At 36.6% G+C, this 13670-nt stretch overlaps 1 protein-coding gene and 1 long non-coding RNA gene across 3 annotated transcripts in view; one reads left to right on the top strand and one right to left on the bottom strand.

Annotated features, from left to right (window-relative positions):
• bs (blistered) overlaps positions 1 to 13670 on the top strand; it is a 126316-nt gene that overhangs the window by 88851 nt on the left and 23795 nt on the right. The gene's annotated exons all lie outside the window — the stretch shown is intronic.
• LOC137246421 (uncharacterized) overlaps positions 1 to 13670 on the bottom strand; it is a 59153-nt gene that overhangs the window by 43631 nt on the left and 1852 nt on the right. The gene's annotated exons all lie outside the window — the stretch shown is intronic.

Raw genomic sequence — 13670 nt, forward strand, 5'->3', positions numbered from 1 at the left:
GTAAAAAGCGGCACAATTGCTCAAACCGATACAATGACATCATTGCTCTATAAAAGGGCATGTTCATTTATGAAAAAGATCCTTGGATTGAACTAAGTTTGCTTTTTTAGCACCGGCGTATAAAATTATTGCAATAAAAGCATATATTTCATCAACATTCGTGTCCTGCCAATATCTTAATTTTTTTGGAACTGCTTGACGCATATTGGCTTCAATTACTCTTTTAGCTTTCCTATTCGTATCAAGAGCAATACCTTCAACAAGAGACACTGGGAAAACACGTATGAATGTGTCTCTTTTTGACTCAAATCTTTCAGTGCATATGGACGTTGATTGTCTGCGCATTTCCAATGCCAGTTCTGTTCGCCGTTCTTCAGTTTGACTTCGCATTGACCACCATACAGTTCGGTCGTTCCTTCCTTGACCACAATATTTTTCTCCACGGTTTCTCCCAATAGCTGAACTTGAAAAAGATACGTTTTCAGCGGGATCCATATCTAGTGGTGCTTCCTCGTGGTCATATTCTTCAAACCGTGGGTCTGGAATGGGCGGTGCATTTTCGTCTCCAAAGTCAGACTGGTCACTGGGTATTGGTTCATCATCGCCTTCAAATGTAGGGTCGTTTCCACCATCATCATCATCGTTGTCGTGCTCATTGAAATAATTTGCAAGATTTTCCTCTTCTTCTTCAGTTAATTCCCGACGTAGGCTTACCAAATAAACTGCTAATTGCTCACTCATTTCAAACAAAATTTTTATAAAATATGAAATCAAACTGTTCACTTGAAACTTTTAGGCAGAACTGATAAAAATGCAGAATATCCTCCAAAATCCGTAAGAAATTTTTATGTTTCCATACAAAATATATGAAGAAATATTATGGGCACTGAGTGCCCCAATTCACGTACAGAGAACCAACCATATGAAATGCCGTTACTATTTTATTTTAACAGTTATACACCTAAAATCCCATAAACAAATCTACAATTTATCAGTCTGCCAAAAAGAAATTTAATAGGACTTCCCGGTCCCCAGTAAATCAACATCAAAACCTAATATGGGCACTGAGTGCCCAACTCACGGTTCTAAGGTTAAGACATTATAAATGTCTACAAGTAGGATATGTAGCAGCACGCACATACACTGCCACGCTCACCTGATAAAATGCCTATTCTTGTTCGTTTTTTTTTTGTGGATGCTATTTGGCACTGTTGTACTTCTTAGGTCCAAGAAAAGTGTAGTAGCTGCTAACGAAAACTGCGCAAAATTTTTATCGTAAAATTACAAAGAAATATCCTTATTTACTTTCAAACGAGCACTTAATTACATCTCTCCTTAAAATCAATATGTTTTGGACAGTTTTAATTAACAAATTGTGATACTTTATTACCGGGGACGATTGCTAAAACACGACCAAACCTGTCGGGGAAGGTATTAATAGACGCGTTTTGCCTCGCTTCCAATAACTCGAATACTTTTTCGGCTTTGGACTATTTATAACGGGACAAAACGCGTCTTTCATTTCTCTTTCCACATTTTTGGACGGGTTATTGCAGTCGACCTCGGTTTGAAACTGTTTTTCGCGGAGAACTTTTGAACGGGTAGAAAAACTTAGCACTCGTGTTTGTATTTTTAATACTGGAAGAACTACGCGTCCTCAGATACCCCAATTCAAGACTTTTGAATAATTTTCTGTAGGACCGATATAGGTGCACTAGGTACATTTTCATATTAAATTCGTTTAAAAATATTTACCATCACAGCAACCCATATCTGATATTCCTCTCCTTTTTTTGTTTCCCTGCGTCGCTTTCCACGACAGCAACCCCGGTAATTTTGACACTTCGTTCAGTGTCAAACGCATGTTCCACGCAGGTTCCACTGAATTCCACAATATTTTGACACTGACCGAAGTGTCAAATGGCAGTGTGTAAGAAAGAGAAAGGAATTGTTTCCTTCTCATAAATATCATATTTGTAAACCTGTACTATGGGTTAAGACACCGCCGTGACAAAGGAACAAAAGGAGAAAAAAATCCGTTAGGTGGCGCACTGAGCGAAATAGTTAGATACGAATTTAAAAACCAGCTTTTAAGTAACTTCTCATAAATATTTTTGCAGTTTCTATGTCAAAATTTAAAAGTCAAAATTTAGCAAGAATATGTCTTTATATAAGGAGACATTTTTCGCTAATTTTTTTTTTTTTTATATAAAGGAAGTGCTTCAAAATTTTTTATTTAATTTTAATTTTTAATTTATCTTAAAAATCGCTTAGGTATGTACATCTGTTCACTATATATTTCATATTTTATACAGCCGATTATTTGGATATTACGAATGGGATAAGATTATTGTTCAGCCACATTCATGAAAAAGGTATGAATTCTTTGGCACAGCCGAAGACAGTCCTTACTTGTTTTATCTTACTTTTTTTATCTCAAATATTGCATTTTAACAAACTTTCTAAGGAAGCATGTTCGATGTTTGGGGAAGTTACTTAAAACTCGACCGCAACATTTTCAAGTTAGAAAGAGTCTTTTAAATATCACGTTCCCGGCGTAACCTAATGATGCTAGTTCCAGGATTCTAACTCCACGGGAATATACTTAAAAATCGATTCCTTTTCCGGACAAACATGAAAGCGACTTAAGCTTTATAAAGGAAGTAAAAATATGTATGTTTATTTCATGGCAAAAAGTGGCACCAACCCACAAAGTGCGTAATTTTACGTTAAACACAAACAAAAAATTAGCAAAGAAAGAATAAATTTATTCAACTGTCTTTTGTTTAAATTTATGTTAGTCAAGCACATGAAACTGAGTAGAAAAATTTACTTCTAAGCAAACACGGACTCACGCGCCCATTTGGCGATTGCGGGTGAACATTCTATTTTGTTTCTATGTCCTTTCGCAAGATATTACATCAAAACACTGGCAAAACCGATAGACAAAGAAGCAATAAAGTACACACACACACACACAGGCAAACAAACAAACATTTATAAGTTAATGCTTGTTGCAATGTTAGAAAAAATTTATTTATTTATTGACGCTGCATTTAAATTAATGTCGTTGACATCTGACCCGCAAAAAATAATATGAAATAATGTAATATAGAGATAATTTAGATTTGATTGTAATGCCATGACGCGAAGCACGTACATAACGACGTCGTCATATGTTGTATGGGACCTATGTATGTACACGACTCGTACATATGAGCTTAGTTGGTCCAACAGACAGCACGAGCAAAAAGATCTTCATACGGTTTAAGCAAACAATGATTTTAAGCATTTAAAATTTACATACTGGTTTATGCAAATATATGTAGAAACACACACACACAATCGCACACGCATACATACATACATACATTACTTTGTTCCTTGTCTTCACTTGCAAGTCAGAGTCGGCATAATCAAAACAAGAAATCACTTTCCATCCGATCATCATTGCCGTTGGGGGTCATCTCAGCCAAACTAACTTCCCATATCCATAATGCCTTTCTCGTGTGCTGTGCGTAGCGTTTTTCGGTAGTTTTATGAATTATATGAAGTACCGAATATTTTGATAAATCACTTTTATTATGCAATAAGGCAAAATGCGATAAGTGTCTTTGAATGTGGTTATAAATAACGGTACAGCTTAGCTGAGAATTCTAGAAAAGACGATTAGTTGTGAAAACTACTCTTTTGCATAAGATACTGAAATTTGCAGACACTACCAAGAGTAACATTATTTTACCCTTCTCCCCATTGCAAGATAGAGAAGTAGGTGAAAACCCCGATAGCCCGTCTACTGGTGACATAATATGCTTCTCGCCACCCGACTATGACTAATTAAAAATGCCAACATCCCGTCCAAATGGACTACCTGTCGAGTTGATGAAGAGCATGCATCAACTTGTATGCTAAATATGGTCGAATGAGCGCATGCCTGTAGATGAGAATTCCAGTAAGCTCTTCGCTGGGTTGGACACAGTTAAGCTTTCAGTCAGAAAAATTCACTGAGACGGCTATTCGTAGCCTCATACAAAAAAATTAAAAGGCTTTGGAGTCTAAAAATAAAGTCCCCTGCGCTTTTATTGACATCTCAGGAGCTTTCGATAACACAGCACATCAAGCTATCGAGCAAGCTATAAATGGCAAGGATATAAGTCCACCATCATTCGCTGGGTGCTATCAATGCTAAAAAGAAGAAAAATCAGACTTGAGCTATGAAGTACAACTGAGGCAATTGGGACCACTAGGGGATACCATCGAGAGGGTGTACTCTATCCTCTCTTGTGGACCCTAGCTGTAGGACCTATTTTAGAAAACTAATCCGTCTTCTTGGCAGTTACTAGAAGAACCTATGCCACTTGCTGCTTGTAGATCTGACAGCTGTATCACTCCTAATATTTGGAGTCCTAGCCTGGCAAGCGCAGGGCACGAGCCCAAAACCTGCTCGCTCGTTTCCTCTTTAAACCGGCACTTCCTACATCTTCTTTCACTGACCAAGCCTAATTTAATGGCATTTGACGCCAGAAGGCAGTATTCAGTCAGAATACCCTTCATGAGTTTACAGCCTTCTGTTTTTAATGATAGGAACAACTTTGTTAGTTTGTAAGACCTACACATAATCTTCGACACTTTGGAAACCCGCGCTTGTGTCCATGCCTTTTCCGCTTGATCGATCATGTACAACTCTCGCCTTCTCTTAATCTCGCTCAATCTAATTGGCACGTCTACGGAGGAAGCAAAAAGGGATGCGCCCTTTTTAGCTAGCTGGTCCGCTTTTTCATTCCCATCTATTCCCATATGCTCTGGGACCTAAGCTATTTTCTTCAAGTGTTTATACTGCTTTGGTTTGTATTGTATTGTACCTCTAAGAGCCCTTAGAAGGGCAGATACGGAATATCGTAGTCTGTTCGTCCTGCTACTATGGCCATATGGTCTTTGTTCAAGCTGCCTAGTTCAGTTTTTAACGCTATGTCCTTTGCCAGCAGGTCTAGAGGTGGAATATGCAAAATAGTATACAGTGCAGCCGCCGGGGTTGTTTTCAGGGCTCCCGTAATGCTAAGGATTGATAGTCTGCATACCCCCTCTAATTTTTTGAGTAGGTTGTTTTTTGTGTGGCTTTCCACCAAACAAGAACTTCATAGTATAGAATAGGGCTTACAATCACTGTCAAAACCCAAAGAGAAAGAGAGGGCGATAAGCCCCACGTACACCCCAGCATTCTTTTACATGCGTAAAGTGCCGTCGGGGCCTTCTTCTTTTTCTCCTCCACGTTGAGCTTCCACGACCAGCTAGCTCTGTACCTTCACATACGTGAAAGTGCTACTTGTTGGTAGTAGGACTTCGTGAATGTGACTATTTGAACTCGAGGTAGTATGGCCACAATAGTATCTTCAAAAGGCTTCCCGGTGTAGCTCCGTCGTCAAATTATCACACACCATCACTAAGTTTTGTCAGGAGTTATATGGTTAAGTTCTCCTCAAGAGAGGATTCACTCTACACAGATGCTTCTGAAATTGAATGCGGAGTGGGTGTCTTGTCGTTGTCAGTTCGTCTTCCCTACTTTGCTAGTATCTTCCAAGCAGAAGTTCTGTCAGAGAACTCTGTGAAGGGATGCGAGGTGTGCCAGATAACCAAGCAGCGCTCATGGCGCTCAACGCCACCATCATTTTATCTAAGGACGTCAGCTGTGCTAGAGATCGCTTCAAGCCGCAAATAACTTCGTAAATATAATTCTTATATAAGTGCCTGGTCAAAGTAAAATTGAGGGCAACGAGAAGGCAGACGCATAGGCAAGAGCAGGGGCACGGCAGGATTTTTATATGGCGCAGGTTCAAGGAGTTTGCTGCCCCACCTGGTACTACTCGGACACCTGCAAGGTAGGAGAAAAGAGGACCTACTAAACAGATCAAGGAAAGAAATCTGTAATATCTCCGCCTCAATCCTGGGGCACGTCGTTCCTCATAAATATTTTTATATTGGTCTTTGTTTAAATAAACATTTTTTGTTTCTCCCCCTTCCATCGAAATGTTCCCCTTATACATATATGTAATGCATTATCATCAGCACGATTTTTCAGAAGACCCGTGCAAGACCTAGTGAAATTTTGTGTTACACATTTTTAACTGCCGTTGAACTCTGAACCATATTTTAAATTTCAGGTCTTTAGCTCATCGAGAAGTTATCCCAGAAACATATCACAGAGTTTCTAATCTCGTATGAAAATTCTAAATGTTTCGACCCCCGTCTCTCAAACACTTATCGCAATATTCCATCCTATCAGTAAGATTTTCCCACATATTTCGACCCGCGCGCCACCTAACGGATTTGTTTTCATTTTGTTGCATTGCAACAGTGACCTGAACCATGTGTAAATTTTTACATTTCTAGTTAAAAATCGATCGAAAAATTACAAATGCTCTAAAGGAATTTTCAAAATATCTATAAATATCTCGTTCCCTGCCTCATCTCGAAGAATCTTTTACTTTTAATATTATAACAAAAAAGGGCCGTAAGCTATGTTCAAAGTTTCAGGTTCCTCGGTTGTCGGGAAACCACTTAAAAACCAATCCCAAAATTATAAATCTCGTATGAATTTTTCAATTATCTCAACCCGTGCGCCAACTAGCGGCTTTTTTCCCCTTTTGTTGCATTGTCATTCGAAGTGGACTTTTTAATAGCTCTAAATATCTCAATGCCTGTCCCATCTCGTTTATCTTACATACTACAACCTAAAAGAGCCCCAAGTTTCGTTGAAAGTTATAGGTCTCCGGGTTATCGGGAAGTTATTTCAAACCCGAAAGCAAAAGTTCGCACGATTTTTTTGTATTTTCACGATCCCTGGACCACCTAGTGTCGCATTATCATAAGGTTCTGAAGTAAGTTCTTAGTTTCAAGAATGTAGCTCTGGGGGAAGCTACTCAAATAGCGGTCGCAAGATTCCACATGTAAATGAACTTTCTAAATATCTCTTAATATCTCGATCCCTGTCCCATGTTAAAAAAAAACTCTTTTATCCTAAATATTACAACCTAATAAAACCCAAAGTCTCAGATATCAGGGTTATCGCGAAATTCCTGAAATTTCGAAAGAAAAATGTGCACGTTCGCACATCTTTTGGAATTTTCACGATCCCTGGACCACCTAGCGAAAGTTTTTTCCTCATTTGCACTGTCGTGGTGTTCTGAAGTATGTTCTTAGTTTCAAGAATCTACCTCTACGGGAAGTTACTTAACTAGCGATTGCAAGATTGCACATTTATAAATGGACTTTCTAAGTATCTTTTAATATCTCGATCCCTGTCCCAACTAGAAAACTCCTTTATCCTAAATATTACAACCTAATATAGCCCAAATCTTCGTTTAAAGTTTCAGGTCACTGAGTTATCGGAACGTTCCATATAGCTCGAAAGCAAAATTTCCAAATTCGGTTAATTTTTTTAATTTGCACGATCCCTGGACCACCTAGCAAATTTTTATTCCCTCATGGTAAATTATCATCGGGTTGTAATGCATGTTCCAAGTTTCAAGCCTCCAACTATCGGCGAAGTTACTCAAAAATGGATTGCAATATTCTCCAATTTTGTATGGAAATCGGCGTAAAAATATCAAACGAAACTAATATGAAGGAAGTAATAAAACAAAATAAAACGAAATAAAATATAAAAAAAAAATTAACAAATAAATTTCAATACATAAAGTTACAATGAAATAAAAAAATAAAAAACAAAATCAAATAAAATGAAAACAAGTAAGGAAGGCTAAGTTCGGGTGTAACCGAACATTACATACTCAGCTGAGAGCTGTGGAGACAAAGTAAGGGAAATCACCATGTTGTAAAAGGAACCTAGGGTAACCCTGGAATGTATTTGTATGACATGTGTATCAAATGGAAGGTATTAAAGAGTATTTTAAGAGGAAGTGGGCAATAGATCTGTAGATGCACGCCATTTAGGGATATCGCCATAAAGGCGGACCAGGCCTGACTCGAGAATTTGTTTGTACGATACGGGTATCAAATGAAATGTGTTAATGATAATTTTAAAAGGGAGTGGGCCTAAGTTCTATAGGTGGACGTCTTTTCGAGATATCGCCATAAAGGTGGACCAGGGGTGACTCTAGAATTTATTTTGTACGATATGGGTATCAAATAAAAGGTATTAATGAGTATTTTAAAAGAGCGTGGGCCTAAGTTCTATAGATGGACGCCTTTTCGAGATATCGCCATAAAGATGGACCAGGAGTGACTCTAGAATTTGTTTGTACGATATGAGTATCAAATGAAAGGTGTTAATGAGTATTTTAAGAGGGCGTGGGCCTTAGTTCTATAGGTGGACGCCTTTTCGAGATATCGACATAAAGGTGGACCAGGGGTCACTCTAGAATTTGTTTGTACGATATGAGTATCAAATGAAAGGTGTTAATGAGTATTTTTAAAAAGGAGTGGGCCTTAGTTCTATATGTGAACGCCTTTTCGAGATATCGCCATAAACGTGGGCCAGGGGTTACTCTAGAATGTGTTTGTGCGATATGGGTATCAAATTAAAGGTATTAATGAGGGTTTTAAAAGGGAGTGGCCCTTAGTTGTATATGTGAAGGCGTTTTCGAGATATCTACCAAAATGTGGACCAGGGTGATCCAGAACATCATCTGTCGGGTACCGCTAGTTTATTTATATATGTAATACCACGTACAGTATTCCTTTCAAGATTCCAAGGGCTTTTGATTTCGCCCTGCAAAACTTTTTCATTTTCTTCTACTTAATATGGTAGGTGTCACACCCATTTTACCAAGTTTTTTTCTAAAGTTTTATTTTGCGTCAATAGACCAATACAATTACCATGTTTCATCCATTTTTTCGTATTTGGTATATAATTATGGCATTTTTTTCATTTTTCGTAATTTTCGAATTCGAAAAAGTGGGCGTGGTCATAGTCGGATTTCGGCCATTTTTTATACCAATACAAAGTGAGTTCAGATAAGTACGTGAACTGAGTTTAGTAAAGATATATCGCTTTTGCTCAAGTTATCGTGTTAACGGCCGAGCGGAAGGACAGACGGTCGACTGTGTATAAAAACTGGGCGTGGCTTCAACCGATTTCGCCCTTTTTCACAGAAAACAGTTATCGTCCTAGAAGCTAAGCCTCTACCAAATTTCACAAGGATTGGTTAATTTTTGTTCGACTTATGGCATTACAAGCATCCTAGACAAATTAAATGAAAAAGGGCGAAGCCACGCCCATTTTGAAATTTTCTTTTATTTTTGTATTTTTTTGCACCATATTATTACTGGAGTTGAATGTTGGCATAATTTACTTATATGCTGCAAAGATATTAACTTTTCTTTTAAAATTTGAATTTAAAAAAAAAAAAATTTTTTAAAATGGGCGTGGTCGTTCTCTGATTTTGCTAATTTTTATTAAGCAGACATAAAGTAATAAGAGTAACGTTCCTGCCAAATTTCATCATGATATCTTCAACGACTGCCAAATTACAGCTTGCAAAACTTCTAAATTACCTTCATTTAAAAGTGGGCGGTGCCACGCCCATTGTCCAAAATTTTACTAGTTTTCTATTCTGCGTCATAAGCTCAACTCACCTACCAAGTTTCATCGCTTAATGCGTATTTGGTAATGAATTATCGCACTTTCGATTTTTCGAAATTTTCGATATCGAAAAAGTGGGCGTGGTTATTGTCCGATATCGTTCATTTAAATAGCGATCTGAGATGAGTGCCCAGGAACCTACGTACCAAATTTCATCAAGATACCTCAAAATTTACTCAAGTTATCGTGTTAACGGACAGACGGACGGACGGACATGGCTCAATCGAATTTTTTTTCGATACTGATGATTTTGATATATGGAAGTCTATATCTATCTCGATTCCTTTATACCTGTACAACCAACCGTTATGCAATCAAAGTTAATATACTCTGTGAGCTCTGCTCAACTGAGTATAATAAAACTAAACTAAATAAAATGTCAAAATAAAATAAATTTAAGTAGAATAAAAAAAAATAAAATAAATCTAAGGCGCGATTTTAAGCGAGCTTCTCTTCAAGTAGAATAAGACAATGAAATGAAATAAAAATAAAATAAGCAATATTTTTTTAAGGTAAACGGTTTTATTGAACAAAATACTTATATTAATTAATAATAATACTAAAAACTAGAAATAATTAGGTAGGTCCTAGGTACTAGTCATCACACTCCTCATCAATCTAGGTCGTTGATCAGACAATTAAATAAAAGCGTTGGGCAAGGGAAATTTCTATTGATAGTCATAAAGTTGTCCGCTTTTCATACAAATCTTGCAATCGCTTACATTTTTTTAATTTTTATTTATATAAAGACATATTCTAGCTTAACTTTGATTTTTAAATTTTGACATAGAAATTGCAAAAATATTTATGAGAAGTACAAATATAAAGGTGGAGCGCAATTGATTGACTAATAATATCGCCTTTCCTACCAACTTTCCAATCCAAGTAATGTGCGCTCCACTTTTATATTTTTACTTCTCATAAATAAATTTTTGCAATTTCTATGTATGAACAATTTTTGTTGTTATATCGGTCTACTGATTTTAAGATCGCGGGTTCGAATCGAGCTCAAGGCCTAACAATAATTTTTTATCATTATTATTGTTATGATAAATTTTTTCTTAATTGAAAAATTTTTTTAATTAGAATAGAAGAAAGAAAAAATTTTAGACAACTGCCAAAGCTCGTTGTATAGATCCATTTCGGGAACTGCTAAATTCCTTCATCGGCAACGTTTAGGCGCCGCTGCTATAACCATTCAGCCACCACAGCGGTTTTTTGTTTGTCTTCATTGATCCTACTTCCATTCTGGTTCGTGCCAATTGATATTCACAACACTGCGACATCTGTTGCAGAATAGCTGTGAAAATTGGACTTGTTTGTTGGCAATGCTGCCATAGTGTCATATTTTATTGACACTTTTTTCCCCCGTGCTCTGGGATGTATTAACAATTTTTGTTGTTATATCGGCCTACTGATTTTAAAAATATGACACTATGGCAGCATTGCCAACAAACAAGTCCAATTTTCACAGCTATTCTGCAACAGATGTCGCAGTGTTGTGAATATCAATTTGCACGAACCAGAATGGAAGTAGGATTAATGAAGACAAACAAAAAACCGCTGTGGTGGCTGAATGGTTATAGCAGCGGCGCCTAAACGTTGCCGATAAAGGAATTTAGCAGTTCCCGAAATGGATCTATACAACGAGCTTTGGCAGTTGTCTAAAATTTTTTCTTTCTTCTATTCTAATTTAAAAATTTTTTCAATTAAGAAAAAATTTATCATAACAATAATAATGATAAAAAATTAATGTTAGGCCTTGAGCTCGATTCGAACCCGCGATCTTAAAATCAGTAGGCCGATATAACAACAAAAATTGTTAATACATCCCAGAGCACGGGGGAAAAAAGTGTCAATAAAATATGACACTATGGCAGCATTGCCAACAAACAAGTCCAATTTTCACAGCTATTCTGCAACAGATGTCGCAGTGTTGTGAATATCAATTTGCACGAACCAGAATGGAAGTAGGATTAATGAAGACAAACAAAAAACCGCTGTGGTGGCTGAATGGTTATAGCAGCGGCGCCTAAACGTTGCCGATAAAGGAATTTAGCAGTTCCCGAAATGGATCTATACAACGAGCTTTGGCAGTTGTCTAAAATTTTTTCTTTCTTCTATTCTAATTTAAAAATTTTTTCAATTAAGAAAAAATTTATCATAACAATAATAATGATAAAAAATTAATGTTAGGCCTTGAGCTCGATTCGAACCCGCGATCTTAAAATCAGTAGGCCGATATAACAACAAAAATTGTTAATACATCCCAGAGCACAGGGGAAAAAAGTGTCAATAAAATATGACACTATGGCAGCATTGCCAACAAACAAGTCCAATTTTCACAGCTATTCTGCAACAGATGTCGCAGTGTTGTGAATATCAATTGGCACGAACCAGAATGGAAGTAGGATTAATGAAGACAAACAAAAAACCGCTGTGGTGGCTGAATGGTTATAGCAGCGGCGCCTAAACGTTGCCGATGAAGGAATTTAGCAGTTCCCGAAATGGATCTATACAACGAGCTTTGGCAGTTGTCTAAAATTTTTTCTTTCTTCTATTCTAATTTAAAAATTTTTTCAATTAAGAAAAAATGTATCATAACAATAATAATGATAAAAAATTATTGTTAGGCCTTGAGCTCGATTTCTATGTATGTTAAAATTTAAAAATCAAAGTTTACCAAGAATATGTCCTTATATAAGGAGACATTTTTCGCTGATTTTTGTCTTTTAGTTTTTATTAAATTGCCTATTATTTCTAATTCTATTTAGTTCATTTAGTGGCTCAAGGACAAGGACTCTTTCCTGACAATTTGTTACAACCTAAGTTCTCAATACATAATCCTTCCAAAGACTTTCCTCGACTCAGCGCCACGTTGTTCCTCGTCGAACTCTTAAGTATTTTGATATCACTTCTACCGGACTGTATGTAATATGTGTTCCAAATATGAGCCAAATTGGACCAAAAATATATCGATCCATGCGCCACCTAGCGGCGTTTTTTCTTCTTTTTATTGAATTGCCATCGGGTTCTGAACTATATTCCAAGTTTCAAGCTTGTAGCTTATCGGGATGTTACTTAAGTTTCAATTACAAAATTCGTAAACAACACTCGTTTAAAAAATAGATCGTTACTTTGTGTGAGGATACAAAATTTCACTTTTCTTGTGGTCTGGATGATAAAGCTGTGACCATGACTCACTTATCTGAACAATATATGACGTATACATAAACATTTGCTGAAATGTAAAGCTTTAATCTGATATGACAAAAGTCCTATTTTCTGAAAAATCGGTTAAAAGGGGGATATATGGTACATATGTGTGGCGTTCCGATAAATGTCTAATGTGACACTTAAATATACCCGCCCACCAAATTTTAACAAGATATCTCCAAAATTGAGGGACTAGTTTGAGTTCAAACAAGCAGACGGATTTGCTTAAATTAACTCAGATCGTCATCTTGATCAATTCGGTATCTGGTGTTTGGGTCTATCTCTTCTCCTTTAAGGACTTACAATTTTGATATTTGTTACAAACTAAATATGTGACCCTGCCTACGCAAAGGTGGCTTATGACTCCAAAAAAATGTTTCCACTTTTTTTTTCTGGTTTCGATAGTTTTTGTATCTTTAACAGCTGTTTCTCGCAATTTCTTTTTTGAGTCATAAGCCACCTTTTCATAGGCCGGGTCACATATATCATTTAATTTACATGAAAAGTATAAAAATAGAAGCTTCTTTTTGCTCGCGAAGGAGTGGGAGTAGTTAAGTTTGTATGATTGCTTTACGTTTTTCATGCATTAAAAGTCTAACCACTTAACTACAGCTTTTTAACCGTGGTTCTGGCAGAATGTCCGATTACTAAATGTTACTAAAACTTAAAAATTACGCAATTGACAAGAAGCGAAGCCATCACAAAATCATTGAAAATCAAGCTCGACTCCAATACACCCACACAAGCCACACTTTTAAATTTCGATTGCGCTTTAAAAGACTTAAGCTTGTAATCAAATCTTTCAATCAACAAGCCCACTTGTTAAATAAAATATTATAATTGAACACATTAA

This window comes from Eurosta solidaginis, chromosome 3, assembly GCF_040869045.1.
Source record: "Eurosta solidaginis isolate ZX-2024a chromosome 3, ASM4086904v1, whole genome shotgun sequence".
Classification (NCBI taxonomy): Eukaryota; Metazoa; Arthropoda; class Insecta; order Diptera; family Tephritidae; genus Eurosta; species Eurosta solidaginis.